The 25,852-nt window shown below is 36.8% G+C and overlaps 1 protein-coding gene and 1 pseudogene across 1 annotated transcript in view; both read left to right on the top strand.

The window, feature by feature from the left end:
* FSIP1 (fibrous sheath interacting protein 1) overlaps positions 1–25,852 on the top strand; it is a 187,464-nt gene that overhangs the window by 95,238 nt on the left and 66,374 nt on the right. The gene's annotated exons all lie outside the window — the stretch shown is intronic.
* LOC130845044 (60S ribosomal protein L4-like) lies at positions 2,968–4,253 on the top strand (annotated as a pseudogene).

The raw sequence follows: 25,852 nt of genomic DNA, 5'->3' as shown, positions 1-25,852 counted from the left end.
TGATGTGATTATTATTATTGTTATCTTTCCAGTAGACTGCTACTCTGGTAGATTACATGGGTTGATTTTTGCATATTGAACTAGTCTTGCATTCCCATGATAGGTTCATGTCAAGTTTTGAATTTCCAGCTGGAGATGTCCAATAAGGGATCACCTAGCAGCGAACATGTAGACTTGTGTTTGGGCTGATATTTATACTGGATATCAGTTGGCTCTTTGGGCCGTTAACCACTCCATTAACTTCTGTTGACCTGCTCCCTGAGAACCCACCCAGTGAGCAACCATGCCCCTGCTGCTTATATACTTTGCCTCTACCCCCTTCTATGTACATGTATTTGGTTTTGTTCTCTTTTCTTGCCTGCACTGGACCAGGAACTTTGATCTGTTGGCCGCTTCTAGGCATCTACTTCCTGCATCTATGCTTGGCATATTTAATTTATAGCAGAAGAGTTTGGGGATAAATTGTATTTTAAGAAACAAACATTTATTTTAATATAAACACATCTGTGATTAGAGTATTAAAATTTAAATGATATTAGGTAATTGTTTTTGCAAATTTTGTCCTTTCATAAGGCAAGAAAACAATATGGATGTCTTGTCATATGTAGTCCTCTAAGATCTGATTTTAAATTGCAGTTTATTTTGGAAGGTCATGGAAACAAACCAGAGAGTAATATAAATGTTTGCATGTGGTTAACATAATTTGCTTGCTTCCCTGGGGGCTAAATTCCAAAGAATTTGTTTCTGTATTCTTGAGTCTGGAGACAGTACAGCAATGCAGAGATCCCTGTGAAAGCACGCCCTCATCCAGGGATCCTCTGAGTGCATGGCCTCCCTGCTCAGCCCCTTCCTGGGAAGCAGTGAGGATGCCGTGGGTTGTGGCATGAGCTCGGAGTGCTGCTTTCTGTTAAAACATAGTCTCAGTTTCTTTGAGCAAACCATTAATAGATGTCACATTCACATTATAGGTTTTAGTTCCCAAGCAGTGTTAAAAGCAAATGTGTGGGGTTTTATATTTCCAGCTGCCTTTTTTTTTAAAGTAAAATATGTAGGTTTTGGTTTTCAGCAGGCCACACTTCTTCTAATAAAAACAGTTGGAACAAAATATGTTTTATAAGCATATAAAAATGTCAGGCCATAATGATTTTAGTGCTGCATATTTTAAAAATGGGTCGCTAATATTTAAGATATTTGTATCTGTGAGGAAAATAAATTATGGAAAGTAAATGACAATATATTATTTATATAAAGGAGAAGGTGGTTGGAAACTGATTCAGCAACCATATTGAGACCATTTTATTTCAGCTTCTATATAATATGCATGTCTTTCAGCTTCAAGTTATTTAAATTTTGGCCTTAAAATTATTAAACTTTTGTACTTGAAACTGGGCCCCAAAGTTTCAAAAATCCCATCTGTGTTTAGAGACATAATTTGTTATGTGAAAAAGTACCTTTCTCCATGGTCTCACCAAAGAAAGCATCTCAGTAGGTTCTGGTCACCAAATCAGTTGTGTTTCCTTCTCACAAGTTCATTTCTGTCATCTGATTGACACGCTGAGCTTCTTTTGCCCTGTCTGCTAGGAAGCTCAGAAAAAGATTTTGCAGCACATTTCTAACAAGGCTGCAGGACTTTAGCCTATGCATTTGGCACACTATCAATTTCATCTTATTTCTTTCACCGTTATTTTTCTTTTGCCTAAATTTTTTCCCTTAACTCTCTTCCCTTATTATGCTGTAGTTAGTGTCATAAGTTGCTGTATATCCATATTGAAATAATATAGTTGGAAATAGATTTTTATAAATCTGATTTCTTTTTCCTTGATCAACATATCCATATCAGTATATTTTCCTAGCACTTTGCTTTTTTTTTTTTTTTTTTGGTAACCTGGAGAATTACATATTCTTAAAATGATAAAATTCCAAAAGGAAAATTCCTGGGACATATTTTAAGAAATCTTTACTGCCTTTTCAGATAATAAAAATAATGCCAACTGGTTATAAAAACTTCAAGCATTATAGAAATATACAATGTAGCAAACAAAGATCTTCTGTAATCTCCTGATTCCAAAAGAAAAACAAAAAACTCAAAAACCAAAACCCAAAACTGTTAACTGTTTGGTGTATAGCTTTATGGCATGACTTTAAATTGTATTATATTGGAGTGGCAGTAGGAACTTTTTTTCTCTGTGAATCTTGGCTATATAACTTTCTCATTTCTATGCTGCCCTTTTCGTCCTCCCCCCCTCCTCCCCTTCCTCTTCCCCTTCCTCCTCCCCTTCCTCTTCCCCTTCCTCTAACTCCTCCTCCTCCTTCTTCTTTTTCTTCATCTTCACAGTCTTGAAGATGTGCTAGTCAAATATGAAGGTTATGCAACTCAGTATTCTAAGAATGCTTTGTAGGAGGGGTCATGGTTGCTCTCCATACCAGGCAAATGGAATTTAAGGTGTAGAGGTGGTGGTTCACAGTCTGGCCATGGCAGCGGCATTAGATAGGCCTGTGTTCAAGCCCTGGTAGCTGAATGACTCCAGGCAAGTTACCTCTCCTCCATAAAGCCTGGTTTTCTGGGGATATTAATACTTGTTTTAAAGTGTTGTCGTTATGAACAAATGAAAGATTGTATGTAAAGCACTTAGCACAGTGTCTGGTACATAGTAAAGGCTAAATAAATGTTAGCCGCTGTATTATTGATATTTTGACTAATTATTGATTGCTGTTTAATAGAGGAATTCTAAATAATTACTTGCAAATAAGATAGAAGTTAATTTTTCTCCCATATTTATGTCTAGATAGAAGGTCCAGGGCTGACTGTGGTTCCACAGTTACTAAGGACCCAAGTTCTTTGTACCTTGATGCTCATACACAGTCATCCCTCAGTATCCATGGGGGATTGGTTCCAGGACGCCCTCATGGATACCAAAATCTGTGGATGCTCAAGTCCCTTATTTAAAATGGCATGGTAGGAGAGGAGCGTGGCCTTCTTCTCTCCCTGCCATGGCATGTGCTCATCCACTAATATCAGTGTACTCTGAAAAGGGGGAGTCATCTGGCAAAAATGTCACTTTGCCTGCTGTGTTCAAGGCTCCCATTCGACCAGATATTGCTCATGCCAACTTGCGCAAAAACAACAGACAGCCATATGCTGTCAGTGAATTAGCAGGTTATCAAACCAGTGCTGAGTCTTGGGGTACTGGCAGAGCTGTGGCTCGAATTCCTAGGGTTCGAGGTGGCAGCACTCACTGTTCTGGCCAGGGTGCTTTTGGAAATATGTGTCACGGGGGCCGCATGTTTGCGCCAACCAAGACCTGGCGACATTGGCACCGCAGAGTGAATACAACACAGAAGAGATATGCCATCTGCTCTGCGCTGGCTGCCTCCACTTTGCCAGCGCTGGTTGTGTCTAAAGGTCATCGTGTAGAGGAAGTTCCTGAACTTCCTTTGGTGGTTGAAGATAACGTTGAAGGCTACAAGAAGACCAAGGAGGCTGTTTTGCTTCCAAAGAGACTTGAGGCCTGGAATGACATCAACAAGGTCTACGCCTCTCAGCGAACGAGAGCTGGCAAAGGCAAGATGAGAAGCCGTCGCCGTATCCCGCTCAGGGGACCCTGCATCATCTGTAATGAGGACAATGGTATCATCAAGGCCTTCAGAAACATCCCTGGAATGACTCTGCTTAATACAAGCAAACTGAACATTTTGAAACTTGCTTCTGGTGGGCACGTGGGACGTTTCTGCATTTGGACTGAAAGTGCGTTCCGCAACTTAGATGAGCTGGTTGGCACCTGGCCTCCTCCCTCAAGAATAACTACAACCTCCACATACACAAGATGCTCAATACAGACCTTAGCAGAATTTTGAAAAGCCCAGAGATCCAAAGAGCCCTCCGAGCACCACGCAAGAAGATTCATTGCAGAGTCCTGAGGAGGAATCCACTGAAAAACCTGAGAATCACGTTGAAGCTAAACCCATAGGCAAAGACCATGTGCCAGAACACCATTCTCTGCCAGGCCAGGAACCACAAAATCCAGCTGGATAGGGCAGCCGCAGCACTAGAAGCCGAATCAGGTGAGAAAGGGATTGCAGGCAAGAAGCCTGTGGTGGTAAAGAAAGGAAAGAAGGCTGTTTGCATTAAGAAGCTGAAGAAGCCAAAGAAGCTGTTGATGGGAAAAAAGGCTGCAGTGACCAAGAAACCAGCAGTTGAAAAGAAGTCCACAGAAAAGAACCCCACCACAGAGGAAAAGAAGGCTGCTGCATGAACTTAAATTTGTTTATTCGGTGAAGAAGGGTCAGGTCATTTTGGACAGCTAATTTTGAATAAAGACTTGATCAAAGAGGCAGTGAGAAAAAAAAAATGGCGTAGTACAGTCAGCCCTCCATATGCACGGGTTCCATCTGGGTTGAATCCATGGATGTGGAACCTGCAGATGTGGAGGCCCCTGTATCTTCCATGTGTCACTTCAGGTAGAGCAGAACTCTTATTTTTAAATGAGACTTCGTGATTATCTTAGCTGAATAGTAGCTGAGACTGTGACCAAAATTTGGGTGTTATTTGGGGCACGCATTCTTTTCCCCATGTCACTTTGCCAGGGCAACAGTTCAGAAAAATGTACAAGGACTTGCAACATTTATCCAGATCTGTTTGGTTTCTAAAGCTGGATTTAAGATATTCAGGGTTAAAAAAAAAAAAAAAAGATATTCAGGGTTTTTGATTGCTTAGCTTTCAGCCTACTTTGGACTTCTGGGTTACTGCAGTAATTATACTGAACTATTTTCCATCCTTCCTAAAAACCTAAACCTAATGTCAGTTATCTGAGTATAAAACTTCCTAAAATTTCATGAAACTTGATTTAGCTTATTTTAATTAACAAGGAGAAAAACTGATTCAGAGACATTAAACAGCTTAGTAAACTTGGCTGAAGAATGAACCTGTGTTTATGAATAGCCCAACACCCAGACAAGATCCACCCTTGCTTTTGAATTCTGTTTTGAGATCTTTATGGTGAGGACTTTTCCTGGATTGAAAAAAAAAGAAAGACAACAATGAAACAATACCCCAAGAATTGAAATGGAAAAACCTAACAGCCTTTTGATTGGTCAATCAGTGGATCTGGTTTCTGCTGTTTAATTTTAGCAGCTTCTGGGGCTTGGTGTGGACAGATTATACAGGGAGGCAGACTTGGGCTCTGTGATTTCATGTTGCCTTCCTGTAGGCATGCAGTGTTTCCATTGGATGAATCCAGAATTCTGTTACCATCATTGAATTCGCTTAGTGATAACATAAAACGGCATTAAAGAAAGAAAATCCCACACCCTTGATAATAATTGGTAGCAGAATTTTATTTTTAGAAAGCAAAATTTGGAAATAACTGTGTTTATTATTTTAAAAGATTTTAGAGTATTTTTGTAATGTGTGTTTCACTGTTATCGTTACATATGAATGCTTCTATATTTTAAACAAAATATTCACTAGTGTTTACCTTTCCGATGAGATACTTTATTTACACGACTATTTTTAAAGCATGTGCTCATTTTGGTGGAGTTGCTCTTCTGGTGTTTAAAGTGTATTTACATATTTTCCTCTTCCTTATGAATGTCTCGTTTCTGACTTATAAGACTAAATACCAAGTGTTTTTTTGTGAGGTTGTTGGATAGCTTACAGATAGAACACACACACACAAAGAATGTTTATTATTAAATAAATACATTTATATTTCATTTATAAAGAACATTTTAGTTATTTTTGTAAGCTTTTAAATATATTGCTGTTTTGTTAGTAAAATTTGTTAACTTTTTTTTTCTTTTTTTTGTGTTAACTGCTTTTAACATTTCAGTGTATTTTCTTTCTACAAGTTCTTTTTCTATGTATACAAATTACTCATCCATACCTACATGATAAATTAGAATCTAAGCATGTGTGTATATGTGTGTTTATATACATATATATAAGTATTATATATAAATATATAATATATGTAATATATAATACATATAAATATAAGTAATGTTATATTGTAAAAATTCCCCTTGTCAATAATTACACTTTGTGAGTATGCTTTTAAATAACTGCCTAGTACCACAGTATATTGTGTGATATGCTGCATTTTACCAATTCCCTTGTTGTTGAACATTTAGGTTTTGTGCTATTAGAAAAAATACTACAACAAACATCCCTGTATATTTGTCTTTGTAGCTCTGATGATTTCCTTAGGATAAATTCCTAGGAATAGAGTTACTGGCTTAAAGGGGTATGAAAAAATTTTAAAGGCTCTTGATACATAATGCCAAATTCATTCATTCAATAAAAAGTCTTTTCTAAGCACCAATAATGTATTGTGCTGTCAGAATACAACAGTGAATAAGACAGTCTCTGCTATCAACTCGTAGTCTAAGTGGGGCACAGACACGTGTATGATTAAGCTCAAGTCCGTGCTCTCCAGAGGGGTTGTATTAATTTACGTGTCACATATTGTCAATGTATGCAAGTAGTTTTGGAATGCGTATGTGTGTTCTTTTGAATTGGGGCATCATGGAATACTTTATAGGAAATAAAATATTTGTGTTTGGTGCATATCATGAATCACATACCTAATAATTTTTGACATTAGTGATTTAGAAAACCGAATTCACTTCAGTATCCTCATTTCTTTAACAAGGCATTTGTCTACATTTGTACTGTGTTCTCATTTCCGTAGCTTTATCAGGTTTTTTCTACCTTGTTCACCAGTATTTTGGTGCTTTCTGCCACTGACACTACAGAGTAGAACTCTAACACTTGGAATGGTTAATAAACAACTCAAACTATCTTACTATCGTTTTGTTCTCCTTTTCAAAGGAGAAAGACCATTATTTTATATGTATTTTTTATAAACATGGACAAGGCATGTAGGAGTGGAACCTAGATACCTCTAGTAGTGAAAACTCATGGTAAAGCTATTATATTTAATTTGCAGATTCTCCAGTACTTATGAAGCACTGCCTTAATAATTCAGGACAAAAATGGCAGATTTTCCAGTTTTCAGGGCAGTAGGTTGATTGGTTGTAGTCATATAACTAGTATACTAAATATCTGGCAATCAAAGGCAATTATTTGTTATCAGAATAGACTAGTGACATTAAGGAGGGGAAAACCCCCATGGCTTTAGTGTTGTCTGAAAGTTGAGAGTCCAAATAAGGTTTTCATGGGGCACTGAGCTGCATTCCCATGTCCAGAACACACAATCCTTGGGAATAATTGTCCTATTCACTGCTCGATACGTTTCCCACATGTGAAGGCTGCCAGGCTTCTTTGGCTTCTAATTTAGGAGCTAAAGAGATTTCCTTACTGGGCTCAAAACTGATCTTTGAGCAAATGTATGGCCTTCTCCGTTCACTCAAAAATGGCTATAGATGGACACTATACCAAGTGTGGAAAGATAAATTACGTGACTGAGCTGTTTTCCAAAACATGCCTTTTCACAATAATATACCTAATGTTTTTCTGGGCCACTGGAATTCTCCAAGACTATCTTTATGATTGAGTGTATGACCTACATCCTTAAATGAGCAAACTATTTTTGATAAAGAATGAAGGATGGTATAACATCTGCATGTACACTGTTAGTTTTATACATTTGTATTTCATTTGATCTTGATGAAGTACATACATTTATTTAGCAAATAAAATAAATGATATAGATTTCATATCACACCATGGAAATTCTGAAGATTTGTACTTTTAGGACAAGTTTTTAGAGAGGTAGGGGTTTCAATTTGATTATTGTTTGGATTCCTGGTTTAATATATCCTTAAATTTTATATTTGAGTTTATCTTCGGTAAAAGGTATCTTGGTATTGTTAATCTTTTGGGACTTAAATTTTTCAGGCAATATTATGTTGCCAAGATCTATGTATATTTTTGCATGCATCAGTAATGCATTCTTTTTGAGGGCTGTGTAACATTCCACAGTGGGAATGTACATACCTACATTTTTTTTTAATTATAACAATCTGTTTGACTATTGTTATATATAACTCTATAAATATAACTATATACATAGCTTATTTATTTGTTTATTTATTGGGTCTTCGTTGCTGCACACGGGCTTTCTCTAGTTGCAGTGAGCGGGGGCTACTCTTCATTGTGGTGCGTGGGCTCCTCATTGCAGTGGCTTCTCGTTTTGGAGCACAGGCTCGACAGTTGTGGCTCACGGGCTCTAGAGCACAGGCTCAATAGTTGTGGCGCACGGGCTTAGTTGCTCTGCAGCATGTGGGATCTTCCAGGATCAGGGCTCAAACCCGTGTCCCCTGCATTGGCAGGCAGATTCTTAACCACTGCGCCACCTAGGAAGTCCCTGTACATACATTTTTTTACACATATTCTTGTATTCTTGTAAATAGACATTTGGGTTATTTCCAGACTTTTTTTTTTTTTTTTACTATGAAAGCCCTTGTTGTGGACATTCTTGTCTGTGTCATCTGCTATAGATGTGTAAGAGTTCCTCTGGTTTTAACTACTTTGGAGTAGAATTCCTGAGTCATAGGGTATCTGAATGTCCAGCTTTACAAGATAATTCAGTCATGCCTTCCAAAGTAGTTGTACCAGTTTACATTCCTACCAGCAATACTTAAGAAATCTTGTTCATCCGTATTCTCTCTAAACACTTGGTATTATCAGACTTTAAAATTTTTGCTGCTCAGTATGTGAGTTTAAAATGGTCTTCTTTTGCATTTTTCTGATGACTATTAAGGTTAAATATTTATTCAGATACTTATTGCCATATGTATTCCTTCTTTTGAAAAATGCTTGTCCATGTCTTTTGCCTAGTTTTAAAAATTGGATTAATTGGACTTTTGTTATTATTATAGGAGTTTTTAGTATATTCTTGATACTAATCCTTTGGTGATTTTAATTTTTTATTTAAAAAAAATTTTATACGTCTTTATTGGAGTATAATTGCTTTACAATGTTGTGTTAGTTTTTGCTGTACAGCAAAGTGAATCAGCTGTATTTATACATATATCCCCATATCCCCTCCCTCTTAAGCCTCCCTCCCACCTTTGCTGATTTTATAGATAGGAGATATCCTCTCTCAGTTTGTAACTTGTTTTTTCACTTTCCCAAGGTGACTTTTAATTGTGAGACATCCTTGATTTTAACAGTCAAATTTATTAATGTTTTATAATGAACACTTCTCTGTCTTTTAAAGAAAACCTTTCCTTTCAAGGTCAGAAAGAACTAAAAAATATTTTCCACTAAAATTAAAAAATTTTTGCTTCTGATATTTTTTGTCCTGATCCATCTGGAATTTGTTTTTGTATGATGTGAAACAAAGATTCAGTTTTCATTTTTATCACATAATTCACCATCTCTGTCATATACTAAAGTCATATATGTGTGTGAGACTTTTTTTCTGAGCTCTCTTCTATTCCGTAGGTCAATATGTGTATCCCTGCCCGGAGTCATGTTTTCTTAATTGGTTCTTAAGAAGAAGTCCTAATATTGGATAGGGCACAACTCCCGTCCTTGTTCTTCTGTTTTAGAAGTGTCTTGGCTGTTCTTGGCTTTTTGTTCTTCCATGAGAATTTTTAAATCAGCTTCTAAAGGTCCATGAAGAACCTTCTTAGGATTTTAATTAGCATTGTATTGAATTTTTAGGTCAATTTGGAGAGAATGTCATCTTTATGATATTAGGTCTCCCTAATTATGAACCTGGTATATTTCTCAGTCTATTTAGGTATTCTTTAATAGCTCCCAATAAAGTTTAAAACATTCCCATGTTTGAATCTGGCATCTATTTAAAAATATATTTATTCCTAGTTACTTGATATTTTTAATACTAATTATAAATCATGTCTTTTAAATTATGTATTTTAGCAGTTCATTGTTGGTGTATAGAAATGTGATTAGTTTTTGTATGTTGATCTTATATCCAGCCATCTTGCTAAACTCTCTTTTTGAGAAAATAATGTTATTTGTAGATTGTTTTGGGATTTCTACGTATACAGTCATAGTTGACATTTTAATCTCATGTTTTCCATTCTTTTTGCCTTTTTTTCTTGTACTGTTTAGGAATCCCATGACAGTACTGAAAAGAAGTGATGGTAATAGGCATTCTTTTCTTGTCCTTGATTTTAAAGGCCATGCTTTTCGTGTTTTCCATTAAGTGTGATGGGTATTATAGGGTTTAAAAAGTTAAATCGGGATATGGATATTACCTTCGCTATTTCTAATTTACTTAGAATTTTTAACAAGAATTTACATCATATTTTATCAAGGGCTTTTCTGAATCTGTGGATATACCGTTTTTCCTCTTTTAAATGTCTAATGTGTTAAAAATTAAAAATAATTAAAACTAAACAATATACTTTTAAGATATACATATGATAAACTACATATTAAAAAAGCAAGTCAGTGATAAGTACATGACTTAGCATAGCAGCTAACCCAGGTGGGATGGGGAAAATCACTTGATAGATGTAAATTGTTAATATTCTAGTTCTCCTGTCAAGTGGTGAGCTCATGAGAGTATAGTACATTATCTAAAACATATAAATATATGCATAAAAACACAAATGATTAAATACAAAGCAAATCATGAATGGACCATTAAGGAGAGATAAGTGTATATGTTATGAACTAAGAATTATAATTAATCCAGTTCTGTGGTTAAAACAATACATTTACATTTCTTTATGAGAACCGTGTTGCATTTATTCCTGGGGTAGTAAGAAGAGTCTTTTAAAAATGCCCGTATTCTTCATTATTATTGGTTAAGTTCTTCTTTGAGACCTTTTGAGCAGTTTTTGGTTGTGAGACTTAATGTCATGGACTCATATGTACTTTAGGGTCTATACATCCTAAGAATGATAAATTCTATGATTATCCTATGCTCTCCATTGTTTAATCCCCAAACTGCCAGATGATTAAGTGGCTCTCATTTTAGGTTGCCACTTTGTGCACAATGTTCTGTAGTGTATAGAGGGCCTCACTCTTTTCTTTCGGTTACTTAGGCTATACACTTCTGTATTAAATATGCTATAAATTTCCATCCTACCCCTATCCCATCCATCTCATCTCATCATGTAGTGCTGTTGTGTGAGGTTTGTATAGCTTATGGGGAGGGTACTTGGAATGTATCATGGCAATTATGAGCATTTGGAATAAAACAGACTTGAATTTGAACCTTGGCTCTTCTCTTTTCAGCTGTGTGTTCTTTAGAAAATTTAATAACCACTCTGAGCATCAAGTATCTGAAAAAATTGTGTGACACCTTCACCAGGGTCTTTGTAAGTGTTGAACTGCATCTATTATTATTATTATTATTATTATTATTATTATGATTGTCATATCACCATCATATATAATTAATTTTTCTACCTCCAAGTATACTGGATGCAGTTTCAAGCTACTGGTCAGGTTTTTCCCTTAAGTGTGCTAAAAGTGTCAGTTGTTTTATTCCCCAAGTTCTGAAAAGAACCACAGTGCCAAAATATCCTTATCTTTATTTTTCAACTAGTGATTTTTTTTTTTTCTGTTCTGTCTGAACTAGTTCTGGAGAGAGGGGAGAGACAGGCGATCATGTGGCTTACAGCCAGGCCCTTTCTAAGCACCGATGATAAATGGAGGTGTTAGGGCTGACCTCAGTGCTGGGAGCAATATTAACAGTGATTGCGGGCTTCCTAGATGGCGCAGTGGTTGAGAATCCACCTGCCAATGCAGGGGACACGGATCCGATCCCTGCTCTAGGAAGATCCCACATGCCGCAGAGCAACTAAGCCCGTGTGCCACAACTATTGAGCCTGCGCTTTAGAGCCCGTGAGCCACAGCTATTGAGCCCATGTGCTGCAACTACTGAAGCCCATGCGCCTAGAGCCTGTGCTCTGCAACAAGAGAAGCCACGGCAATGAGGAGCCCGCACACCACAATGAAGAGTAGCCCCCGCTCACCGCAACTAAAAAGAAAGCCCACACACAGCAAAAAAGACCCAACACAGCCAATAAAATAAATAAAATAAAATAAATTTATTTAAAAAAAAACAACAGTGATTGCTCCTGTACCGAGCATCTCTGCAGCAGCCACTCTGCTGAATGCCTTACCCTTAGCATCTCAGTAGATTCTCGCCCGATTCCCCAAAGCAGATCTTTCACCATCTTAACATGAAGAAGTTGGGGTTTAGAGAGGTTCAGTAACTAGCCCAGTGTCATAGTAATTTTCAAAACCAGGAGGCACCCCTGGTCTTCTTGACTCTAAAACCCACACTCATAACCACTGCCTATGCAGGTGCTATTTCCTAGAGAATCTTTATATCCCATTTTCTGGATACTGACTTGAAAGTATGTGGAGCCCAGAACTCAGTGGGACCTGCTGAGTGGGTGATAGTTGGATTCTCTGTGCCGTTTGGGAAAGCCAGCCCCCTCCTGAGGCAGGAGAGACTTTGGAAACTCTGGAGGCTAGTTGGCCATTTGCTACTAAAAATTCAATCTAAAATAATTTAATGCCAGGATTGGTAGGTTTGAGAGATTTTGCATTATTCGCTTTGGGTAAGAATATTTAAATGTGTGACTTTCTTGGCTATATTTTGGATTTTTAAGTCAGAAAACTAGAGGGTTTATAAAAGCCTTTGGAAAATATCTGTAGCATGCTAAAATAAAGTGAGAGCTTAATAAAAGTATGCATTAATGCAGGAATCCGCTGCCCTCATGCTAAGCACAAGAGATCTCTGTTGAACCTTGGGAAAAATAAACTTACTCCCTTGGCTTTTATGGGGGTGGCACTAAAATTTGGTGGTTGTGCCCAGGATTAGGGTAGAGGCATAGAAGGAAAACAGCCTGCAGGAGCCTTCAGCTTCTTTAAAACACAAGCAAATTAAACATTAACATAGTCTTTACAGAATGAATCCCTGATTCCTTCATTCCATACAAACAGCTGAGTTTTTTGAAAAAGAAATTCAACTTAAAACATTAGTTTACTCTTCTACTTTTACCAAGTATTTAATTAATCATAATTAACCAAAGCAGAAAAGAATAAAAATTTCCATTTAAAAGCCTTTCCTTCTCCGGCACACCAAAAAAATGACACAAGTTTTAGGAAGAATTGTTAAATTTTATTTTTTACCCCTTTGCTAGTTCCCTGCCTTGATCCAGTTAATATTAAAATGCTCAAAAAGCAATCATCATTCATCTTTCAACTTGATGAGCAAGTATTTTCATTGCAAATGAAGTTTGTCCTGTAAATAATTAAACATTAATAAAAACTAGAATCAACCTGATTTGTTTCAACACCTCTATTTCTCTGCAGGAGGTGACATTTTTCTGTCAGTTTGTCAAAGTGTTATTTTTGCAGCCTCCCTTTTGCTCACGTAGTGTATATTTGGCTTGGTTTTGAACTCACTAAAGAATATGACTGAATTCTAAAATGAAAATTAATATCATAACTCTCAGATTCTGTTTGTAAAAATGTTGCAAACGTGTTTTCAATACATTTAGAAGTTTGCGACTCCCAAGAATTTCTATGGCATTCCTCAGTATTCAGCATTTATAATGTATTTGAGTTACTGGTAATATTGAATAACATGCAGTATAACGTGGCAATCCTATTAGGATTTCCATTTAATAGAAACAGATCGCAGCTGTTTCTCCCTATGAAAGAATGTTGGGTTCAGCATTCCAGTTCAACCAATTGATCAACCGACCTTTATTCAGTGTTCTTTTGTACATAGTTAAGAGAGTAATAATTGCTACTTTAGATCCAATATATAGTTCTTTAATTTACTCCTAATATATGGAAGTACATTTTCTGCCATTTTCATGTGTTTTGGGGCCAAGTTTGTGTCCTGAATTCCTATTTCTGTTCACCAAACGAGGTAATCACTATTGGAATAGATTTACCCACCCAAACATTGGTTGGTACATAGTAGGTGCTCAGGAAATATTGGACAGTTAATGTAGGGACCTTTGGGCCTCTTTGCATGTCTAATTCAGTGGTCATATATTTAGGGGTTTAGAGTGAACATTTCCTTTCGTATCACTGCTATCTATGTAATGTTTTAACAATTATCCTTACCTGAATGATTTAAAATTCCAGTCTTTAAATATTACCTTTGGATTTAGATAAAAGTAAATTTGTGACATTGGCTATAAGTAAGCAGGGAGATATATAAATTTCTGGTTTCTGAGAGGGTTGGAAAAAAGACTTTCCTAGAATGAGAGTGATTCCTCTCTAAAAGAAGAACTAAAATTAAGTGGCTCTAGTTAATTAAGCCTTGGCAGTAACTCATGAGTGGGTCTTCTCTCTCCCTTTTGGTTTTATATAATGTGCTTTGCTTGCAAAACTGCTGATTGTTGATTTATCGATGTCGAGCAGTTATAGAATCAGCTTTGTGTGACACATTGAAAACTAGACTGAAGGGTCTCACACGTCTTGGTTATTGTGTTTGTTTTTGTTCTCTTTTACATCGTGCAGTTGTGTGTGCACATATAAAAATAACCCTATTGATGTTGTTAATTCTCCTTTTATATTTCAGAATTTACTTTCCAAGATGTAGTTGAAAGTTTGTGCTAAGAGTGGAGCAAGTCCTTTGAATGATAACCTGAAATAATCTATTATAAAGAGAATGTTTTAATGCTTTATTTGAAGTATATATTTTTGTTTTGATATGATATATGATATGAAGGGAAATGTTCACTGAAACCCCTAAATATTTAGTTTAGATATGCAGAGAGCCCAAAAGTTCCCTTCTGCATTGGGTACAGAAGGAATATCACCTATTTTTAACAGAGTAGATCTCTGCCGTATAGTGGTGCTATGGCAGTGTCGCTGCAGTACGCTGTCATTCCATTAGACGTGCTACTTTAGTTTTACCCTTTTATTTTTAACTTCATCACTTTCTTTCAGAGTTATTTGGAATAAAAAGTCAAATGTTCAAACTTAGCCTGTGATTAAATTAACTTGAGATTTTTTTTTTAAAGTATCAGCTAATTCTTGATTTACTTAAAATATGAAATAAAAAATATCCTTCTGTTAATTAATAGAACAATTTCAAGTCAAGTTACTCAGTGGGCCTGCTCTTGGCATTTCAAATATGTAGTTAAGTTTTACATTGACCTAGTTAATATCTCCAGGGTCAGTAGAGAGAATCCAAACCATTTGGATTCTCTAGCAGAGATGTGGAGGTGGAGCTTGGGGTGCAAGATGTTTATTAGCAGCCTCACCTGCAAAAGGGAGGGAGAGGAAGCATACTTGGGCAGAGGAAGAAACTGAACTGCCCGCAGACCTGGCGAACCTCCACCAACTGAGGGTTGCCAGTCAGCGGTGTCCTGTGTCGGCTGAAGCGGCTGGCCTTCCTATCCCTCTCGCTCAGTCACTGAACGCGGGCCATCCAGGAAAATGTGTGACCTCAGGCAAGAGGCTCTCCGCAGCTGAGGCCGCCCAGAGAGCTGCCTGCTGGAGGCTGTCTGCTGACCACGCTCCCCACAGCTGAGTGGAAAGTCCTTCTTGAGGAGCGACTGAGCTCTACCGTGTGGGGCTCTCATAATGATTATTAGCAGTCATACTTAACCTGTTGTACGCTAATATCATTATCTTCCTCTGACCAGTGGAAAACAGAGGCAAGGCAGTTTGCTTTACATCTTGTGGATAGTTCTGAGCAAAGCTAGAAAGAGTAACTTGTATGTCCTGCTCTCTTAGCCTTCGGCAAACTGACCTCATGCTGCAGTGAACATATTATTTTTAAATGAGTGGTCAGTGTATGTGAGGAAAAAGCGAGGGGAAGAAATTGTAGCTGCTCAAGAGCTGGCATGGTGACCAAGAAAGGGCCGGGGCTTAGATTCCAGCTGACTTGGCCTCCCTATTCGTGCTCTCTCTGGCTCTGTGACAGGCAAGTCCCTGGTCACTCTTACCTTTGGGGTTCTGATTGGTTAATAAAAGGAATGAAGTTGATGGATCGACTAAATAGTATAGATGAAAGTACATAGTATTAGTGTTCATGGCAGGGAGCACATAGTGTACACGCTAATTTTCTTAAATCCCCAAAACAAGCCAAACTGTAAAATGTTGTTAAAGAAATGAAGATTTGAACTTGAAGTCAGAGAGAACTTTTTCTCCCTAATTTTTTTGGTATCTCTCTCATGCCTTTAGTATTGATGTATTAGGAAATGAATTAACAGATGTTTCTTTTTTTCTAGAGGAGTTGCTTCTGCAATGTGGGGCCATTTTAGACAGATATGAGAGAGCACTTTTTTAAAAAAGGAGAGGAAGAAGCATGGGATGAAAAAGATTGACTGTATCAATAGATATTCATGGGGATGCATACTGGGGACCAGGCCTTTCTAAATTTTAATGATACGGTTCATTAGGAGACTAATGAAAGTAACAGATCTGAGATCATTAAAGACTGCCCACTTGTCCCTTTCCCACTGCCACCCGCTCAGTTTAGTCTCCCATGATTATCCTCGCTTTACTGAAATAGCTTGGCAACTATTTTCCACCTATCTACTGTAGGCCCACCTCCAACCTATCCTTCACTCTACAGAAATTCTGATCCTGGTATTTCCTACTTCCTGTTACTTTCATAAAGGCCAAAATATTGGGTTGGCCAAAAAAGTTCGTTCAGATTTTTCCAGAAGATGTTACGGAAAAACTGGAATGAACTTTTTGGCCAGCCCAACACTTGGCATTGACTGTCGCTTGGAACTGCCAACTTCATCTCTCACTATTTACATTTCCAAACCCAAATCTACAACCTGTGCCCCTCCCTCTCCCACTCTTCTGCCTCACTAGCTCCTCCAGCGGGCCTTGGCCCTCTTGGCTCAGGCCTTTGCCCTTAGTGGTTCCTAATCTTGGTTTCTAATCTTTCCCTTTCCTTCTCTGCCTGGTTCACTTCTACTTGATGTACACATTACTTCCTTTGGGAAAGCTTTGCTAATACCTAGTCTAGGTTGGGTCACCCTCTTCCTGTTCTCTAATGCTCTGTGTTAGAACTGATCATAGCAAGTAGTTACGTGCTTGTTACTGAACCAAACTTGGGTTTGCTCACCCTTGCACATGCACAGTCAAGCCAATCTACAGACAGCGGGTTGTGGTGAAGGAAAGTGCAAAAGCTCGAACTCCTGCAAGGGTTTCAGCAAAGCATTTTTGAAGGCCAGGTGAGGGAAGGGGGTGGGTCACGGAGTGTGTGATCAGCTTATGCACAGTTCTCTGACTGTTTGATGGTGAGGTAACAGGGTGATGTCCCAGGGGTGAACATTATTCGTCTTTCGGTGTCCGTAGGTCTGGGGGCTGTGTGCTCATGATCATAAAGTAGTTAATTTCTTCCATTTGGTGGTAGTTTTAGCATCTGTAAAACCACTCAGGAAATGTGCATCAGGTACTATTATCTAGGTACTTCAGAGAGGGGCTAAAGCAGAGGATATTGGGGAAGGGTCTGTCCTGGGAAGGCCCGTTAGGGTCCTGCTCGGTCACAAGTTTTTTTGTGTGTGTGCTTGTTTATTTCCCTCGTCAGACTGCAGCTCCGTGAGGGCAACAGCTAGGTCTGTTTGGACTCACATTTGTAAAGCACAGTCCTGGTACAGAGTAGGGACTTGTTGAATCGTTTTGAATGAAGGACTTAGAAGGCTCACACAATCTCCTCCTGACAGCCAGCACTTCACACTTCACTTCTGGGGCCATCTAAGGAAGGACATGTGCCAGTGTAAATCCCACTCCTATTAAGCTGTACATCTGCTACCACAAAGACTAGGAACCAAACTTTACTGTGATGTCTACCATTAAAAAAAATTCTGATCTTTGCTTAAACCCGCTACTCTTCATATTTTAGTGTATGCTGTCGTGTCAAGTTAAAAAATATGGTACTTTTGATTTATTAAAAAATTATTTTCCCTAATCAAGTCATTGAATTATGAGAAGTGATAATCTTTAAATATTATTATTAAACTAGTTTTTTTGTTTGTTTTTTTTAAGGACTCATTTTTTAGCAGGAGGGAAGATCAAGCACTTCATCCACTTTTTCTCCTAAAAGCCCTCCTAACCTAATGTTTTTCCTTGGACCCAAAGCTCATCTCTTTATAGCAGCCACTGTCTTGTAAGGAAGAGCTGCAGGAAGAGTAGGATAGAAGTGAAGAGTAGAAATCTGTAGTTTGCTTACAAGAGTGAATGTAAAACCTTCTCATAATAAATGTATTTCTTGGCCATTTTATGCTGGTCTGAGTTCAGGCTGGCCTACTTTAAGATGGACGTTTTCTATTTTCATAGGAAACACATGGAATGTCTGGAATTCTGCTGAGGAAAAAGAATTTGCATCCTGCTGTGAAGCAGCCAAGAGCTTGCTTTTTGTTAGTTGTGGTCTCAGACTGCAATTCTAAAGGCATCCTAAAAATCACACATGATTGACTGAGGTTCAATTCTGCATCTTCAACTGAAAATGAGAGAGATTATGTTTAGTTGGAAAAATTTGAAAATTTGTGTTTCATTAACTTTGATAGTATGATTTAACTGGCCATTTTGTCTTTATGTTTTATTTTGAAACCATTTACTTTATAAAACTTTCCATATGGATATTTGTTTTCACTTTGAGTAAATTAAAACAACTGGTACTTTGATTGTTGCATCTTTGACATTCCAGTGGTTCCTATATATGAATGCCAGAACTAATGGACTAAAAAATAGTTTGGAATCATTCATGCAAATAACAATACTGAAATCATAATGAGAATAACTTTGGAACTTTTTCCTATCTTTTTAAAATTACTGTTAAAACTACATATAAATTGGAAGCTTACAGATTTATAGGTAATGTTAGTCTCTCTAAGTCTTGGCCATGTCATTCTACCATACAATGTTAATTGTACCAGGAGCAGGGCTGGCTGAATTTTTTAGTCACAGAGACATGGCTTTATCTTATTTTATTTGTCAGTGCAGTCTGCCATTTTCACTTTGAGGAAACATGAGTTGATAGAGTTGATAAACATGGAGTTTCTTGTTTCACTGTTTATTCCCTTCATGATTAACCAGAAGCTTCAAACTTCTGATATATTATTTAATTTTTAAGTTTACTGAAGTTAATAAGTACATGAAATTCTTCTAAGAGTGTCAGTTTCCACATGGTGAATGTAACCTCTCTTGGGACACACAAGAATTCAAGAAAAAAGGAAATTAGGTGTTTTTCTTGCATAATCATTATCTTGTAGGAATCCACACAGAAAAATAGCTATTGTGCTTTAAGGGAGTTTTTGAAAAGTGGCTTTTGTTTAGCTCTGTGTGGTATGGCCCAGAAAAAATCTGGTTTGTTCTTGTTAGTAGCTTCCCACCCTGTGTTTTATTTAGTACAATTAATTAATTAAAACTTTACTCTGCTTTTGTTAATAGGCAAAATAAAATTATCAACTACCTCCATAAGCACAAAAATCTTGAAATGTAAGGATGTGGATTGGTGGAAAATGAAAGCTTTTTGGTGTCAGTGAGATAAAGTGTAGTTAATTGACTTTGCCATGGAGTTAGTCTGACTTTAGGGGGAAAACATTTTCAGGTTTTTGTTTTTTTTTTTTTTTAAATTTTCAGTTTTTAGTTTTGTCATTGCAGACTTAGACTATCTCTTCATCAAATTGAGTGGTACTCTTCTTGTCAACTTTATGTCTAAATGACTTTTGCAAATAAAAAAAATTTTGGTTATTCATTAAATAGGTATTTTATCTTACATATTTTTTGTGAAAAAATATGAGGTGAAATTTGGATATTAATTCATAAAGCAATTTTGGACTTTTCCCCCAGTTCAGTTAAGGAAACTTTAGATTAATTCAGGCATTGATTTAGAATCCAGTAAGTGGTAAATAATCAGGCACGGTCTTTCCTCTTAAGTACCTTGTTTTATAGTGTGGAATGAGAATCAAAAGAAGGGAGAAATATTTTTAAAAATTCCCTCTTGTGTTGTAGGAGGGATACAAATGTTATGAGAGCAATTAATTTTCCCTGGTTGTAGTTGGGGTCATACTAATTGATCGAGAATGGTGGTAGAAGAGGATGTGATTTTCAACAAATATTCAAGGAATTTTTATTGGACACCTACTATAGATGAGCACTCTTGTACATGTTAGAGAACCACTGTGAACAAGACATCTCTGCTCTTAGGAGCTTATATTCAAGCAGGAAGAAATAGCTACTTTTGACAAATGGCTTGTATTTTCAAAGGTAGAGAGGAGGGAAGTTATTTCTGCACTTTCTCCCCTTGAATGGGTCTCCCCCACAATGGCTTTGTGGAAGGTCAAGGTCATTTGTAGGGGGCTTAGCCTTGGTTGGAGGAGGGGCACCTCTCTTTGGTAATAGGAAGGAGAAAAGGAAAACAGGAATTTAGGCAGAGGTTTGTAACTTGATGGTGGGATTTTCAAGAGCTCTTTGCTAAAGGCATTAGTTTTCCCAACAGAGTTGAGTAAGGTCATCAGGTGAGGTTGGGGTCCAGGTGTTGAAGTAGTTGAAGGAAAGAGGAGCAAGTATGAAACAGTTGTCTGAGATGGGCGTGCACACTTAAGAGAAATATAGCAGGATTTCTGGGCAGCACTGAGGTGAGCAATCACAAATCTAAAACAAAATACAGGGCTTCCCTGGTGGCGCAGTGGTTAAGAATCCGCCTGCCAATGCAGGGGACACAGTTTCGATCCCAGCTCCAGGAAGATCCCACATGCCGTGGAGCAACTAAGCCCGTGTGCCAAAAAAAAAAAAAAAAAAAAAGCAGTACAAATAAAACAAAATACATCTGCTTGGTTTGATTTTTCTCTATTAATAGTCTACTAATATTCAGCTCCTTGGCTACAGGTTGATGTTTGAGTTCATCTAGGGCTGAGGTTTTGATTGACTGCAATAAATTTGATGACTAGATGAATTCTTGACCAATTTTATATAGATCTGTGGAACCCATATGTTTATTTTAAAAATCCTTTAAAATGTGCTCATTTAACCAAAATTAGAACAGATTTCTTAATTCTAATTCTTTTTGAACATAAAGACTTTTGCAAATTGATATTTAAATATGCCTTAGCCTTTTTCAATTTCTTGCTTTTCTAAATGGAGTAAATTGTATTAGGTGAAACTGTTATTGCTGAACTTTTTTTTAGTCTTTGAAGAATAACATAATTTTAGTAACGCAAAACCCCCTGCTTTCTGCCAGCAGTGTTTAAATGTGAAGACCTCTCCCCCGCCCCAACCCTGGCAGATTATTTCATGGCTGCACTGCTCTCTGTATTTGTTTCTTTTAACAACCCTTTAATGTTTTCAATTCAAAAAGCTTTTAGTTACCATTAGGAATGGATCCAAAATCAGTGACAGAAGTTAATAGACAATACCTTTGAACAATGCTTTGTTACATTCCATTGCACAATATCTATCTCCATAAAATTCTTTTCTTGCTAGTGAAGTAGAGTTTAAATAGAGCATAGGATCACTGAATAAAGCCTTAAGAAACATTCTTAAAACCTAGTTATCCCTTTAAGACTTATGTCTATTTCCTTTTAATCTCCCCTTGGTCAGTGTTTTATTGTGGAAATTAATTCTGCAACCCCTTTTGTTTTATACCGTATTTCTCTCAATACATTGCACATTGTTACTTCTGCTCAAGTTACCTTCAATGAAAATGGTTTAGTCCATTTTCATTCCTGATCTTATATTATAAGGATGTATTATGAGTGTTCCAAGTACAGTTCCTATTGTTTTGATTTGAGTATAACTACTGCTACCATGGAGACCTGAGTGAATTTTCATTACCTTCCTCTTACTTTACATCAGAATTTAATTTGGACTGAGTATTAAGTTGGATATATTAATCCTAGATTTGAACACAAATAGATAAACAGATAGATATAGAAATTATTTGCATACAAAGTCAACTGTATGTATTTGTTTCTACCCTGGGGAGTAAGTTTCTTCTGTTTGATATCAGTTATTGTTGGTATATTTAGAAATTTGTGTTAGTGGATCTATAGATTTTGTTGAAAAACTCTGCACAAGTGGGTGTAGTAGTGTGATCTACTCATTTTCAAGTGGTAAAGAGTTGTATTAAATTTAGTCACTGTTATGTGGCATTTAGGGGATTTTAGAACCATGGTGTAGACCTGTAAGGGATCTTTACACATCGTGAATCTTTCAAGTTTTGAGTAGAATTAATTTTATCAAAGCAAGTTTTAACAAGAGAGCTTGAGTTTAGCAAGGATGTTATCTAAGATTATGTTTTAAATATGTCATTTTGTATTTTTGCTGGATAAGGTTTTTGCCAGTGAGAAAATGTACAGAACACATGAGACAGTAATCCTTTGGCTGTGTTTTGATTTATGGTCTCTTCTTTTATGCCATTAACCAGATTTGCAATTAACAGGGAATTGTTTTGCTTCTCAAAGTGCTATTTAATAGCACTTGCATTTTATTCTCAATTAATAGGCTTTTAAAGACAGTCAATTAATACAAAGCATTAATTGTATTATATTTTTCCTACAGCATAATGGATTTGTCTTAACCTTACAGTTAGTAAGGTTAAGAAAGTTAAGTCAGGTGCTGGATATTAAGATTGTCATCCCCATCTAACTGAGGAAGTTGATTTAATTTCCCTGTACTGTTCAGTATGGAAGGCTGGCGCATACCTCACTGCCTATTAATGTATCCGCTTCATTATTCTTCTTTGAGTAATATTATGCAAATTAACTGGGAAAAGAGTCACAGGGTGTCAGACTACATATCTTTAATTTCTAGAACGTCTGTTATTTCGGAACATTTTACCTGCCAAATCTTCCTTTTCCTTTTTAGGTAGCTACTGGAACCCTCATGATAATTCATCTTCTAAGGGACCTTTTAGGTCCTGGGGTTTCAACTTTTCTAAATTTTTAAAAAATTGAAATAGAGTTGATTGAATTTAGTATTTATAGCTGATATTTTTGAGACCTGATTAAATTTATTCTAGGTATGGCACATCTAGATTCCTGCTAACCAGTATACCTTTATTAAAATTAAAAAAAATGCAACTTGCCTAAATTTTTAGCTTGAGTACATTTGAATAATGACCTTCACCCCTCCTCACAACCCTTTTCCGCACCCCCTACTCCAGCCAGAAAGAGAGTAAGCAGTTGAACATGAAATAAATAGTCTTTTAATGTTATGGTTAACTGTATTTCTGAAAACTGGATACCACCCTTCTTCCAGTTAGTTCTATGACTCATTCATTTGGGTTAGTCTCATTCATTTGGGTTACAGTAGCCTTCGGGGACGATCTAATAATTTTTCAAAGACATCCTGGCCTGTCTAAGAATACAACCTTGGCAGTGCTTACACTGTATTAGCAGGTGTTAATGGAATGAAGGAGAGCAGGCTTCTGAATGGCTGATTAAATAATATTTTAACATCCTGAAGGAACGTTAAAACCAGGCAATCTTAGTGGGAAAAAAGAGTGATTTCCAGCTGGGAAGAACTCTCCTAGATATCACCTAAAAATTAATATTTATGGTTAGGAAGCTATATCCCTTACAGAGTCAAATTTTCTCTGGTGTGTGACTTCAGGGAAGGAATAAAGTAATAAGTTAATTTGTTCTGACATCTGTTGCCAAAGCCATAGTGCTCTGAGTCTAGATTGTCACATTTTCAGCAACTTGGTCCAAATGAATTTTCACCAACAGTACTTAGAAAAAAATATACCATCTTGAACCTTACGGTGAGTTAGCAAAATCCACTTGGAATTGTCTTTTCATGTTCATATTATTCAGATTTTTCTCAGAGTAATCACGTAATTAGGTCCTGCTATGAAAAATATCCAAGTACTAAGATTGTGCAAAGAACCTGTGATTGATTTAAGTGGGAAATTTTTACATTCGCTAAACCAGGCTCAGAAGAGTCAAAATTAGTAGCAGAAGCTCATCACTTAGATATAGCCTAACTGAAAATAAATAGGAGGAGAAATTCCAAGGGGAATGTTTAGCTCCTTGGTATTTTGAATTCCCTAGTTTGCATACCAACGATCTTGTATGTTTTTCACAAGAGAAGTCTTCATTTTCTCAATTATTGCTTTTGGATTAAGATGTCTATTTCAAACAGGAGTATTCACTGAGATGCAGATTTAAACATTTATATAAGATTAATTTTCAGCTTTCTTATTCCAAATAAATAAAATTTTACTCTAAATAAATAACTTTTTGTTTTAAACCAGTAAGTTGTTACTTTGTACTGTATGTTTTAAAGACTTTTATTAGCCATTTTTCATTTAGATTAGTGTATTAACTTTGCTAAAATATGCCAAAGTTACTTTCTGCTAGAATAATTGTAACTGTAGGATTTAAAATCAAGGAATCAATCCACTGACTTATATTCCATCAAAACTATTTTAATATCATAAATACCCAATGATCCCTTCTCTCACTCTCTCTTTTTTTTTTTCTGATTAAACTTTTTCAATGAGTTCAGCTCTTTCTTGAAAGTTGCACAGTGTCTGGGGTGAAGAAAATATAAAAATTGCTGGCATTTATGAGCACTTCCTTCTGTCAGTAAGCAGATTGTCCTTCTTGTATTCCGTGCTTAGCAAGAGGGAGAGAACCCAAGGGCATTCTGCCCCTCTTTTCACTCTCTCCAGTTTCCCCTAAGGAAGGTGGGGCTGCTAAGTTGATTGGCCGAAGCTGAGGATAAAAGTGTTGCTGGTTTTTACTCGCTACTATGCTGTCAAGGCAGATGTGGGCCCCTCCTTCTCTTTTTCCTCTCTTGATCCTGGGCCAGGCTGGTCATTCTTGCCCTTGCAGTTGGTTGGGAGTTGGCCATTTTTCTTTTCCTCGTAGTTGGGTACAGGTTCTGTGGGAATGGTGGGGAGGGATGGAAGGAGGAGGTCACAAATAGACTTGTGTTATTTCATGGGTTGAAATAATTTGTGGCCTCAGATATGGTCTATTTAGAAAACATTTAAGAATTATGATTAAATTCTTGCTATTATAAGAGGACCTAATGACACTGAATTTTTTACATTATAGCCTTCCAATGTTGGACATAAACTTGCAGTAAAAAATTCCAGAATCAGGGCTTCCTAGGTGGTGCAGTGGTTAAGAATCCCGCTGCCAATGCAGGGGACATGGGTTTGATCCCTGCTCCAGGAAGATCCCACCGGGAAAAAAAAAGAAAAAAGAGAAAAAAAATTCCAGAATCAGAATATTATGGTGTTGCATACACTGACAAAGCGTTCACATTTATTCACGTAATGGATTTTTATTTATTATATATGAGGAAATAAACCAGTAGTAAATAAGCAAGGGCAAAGTAAGACAAATTTCAGAAAGCATTTGAAAGGCCATTGGCTTGTTTTTAATTAACAGCTTTTTTGAGTTGTAATTCACATACCATAAAGTTCACTCTTTTAAAGTGTACAGTTCAGTAGTTTTTACATATTCACTAAGTTGTGTATCCTTCACTGCTGTCAAATACCAGAAGATTTCTCTTACCCCATACATATTAATTGTCACCAGTCACTTTTACCAGCACCCTGCATCCCAAACCACTAATCTTTCTCTGTCTGTGGATTTGCATAGTCTGGATATTTTATATAAATGGGATCACATTACATGTGGTCTTTAGTGTTTGACTTCTTTCAGTTTGCATAGTTTTCACAGTTTATCCATTTTATAGCATGTATCTGTTCATTTCTATTTATGGCCAAATAACATTTCAAAGTATGGAATATTTTGTTTATTCATCAGGTGATGGACATTTGGATTGTTTCCACTTTTTGGCTGAGTAATGCTTTCATGAACATCGGGATACAGATTTTTTTTTGGATTTATTTTCAGTTCTCTTGGGGTGTATATCTATTCCTAGAGTTGGAATTTCTAGGTCATAGGGCAACTCTATGTTTAGCTTTTCGAGGAACCCACTGACTTT

The sequence above is a fragment of the Hippopotamus amphibius genome, chromosome 2 (genome assembly GCF_030028045.1).
Source record: "Hippopotamus amphibius kiboko isolate mHipAmp2 chromosome 2, mHipAmp2.hap2, whole genome shotgun sequence".
NCBI lineage: Eukaryota > Metazoa > Chordata > Mammalia > Artiodactyla > Hippopotamidae > Hippopotamus > Hippopotamus amphibius.
Note: the sequence above shows the minus strand (reverse complement) of the source record. Positions and strands in the feature narration are given on the sequence as shown.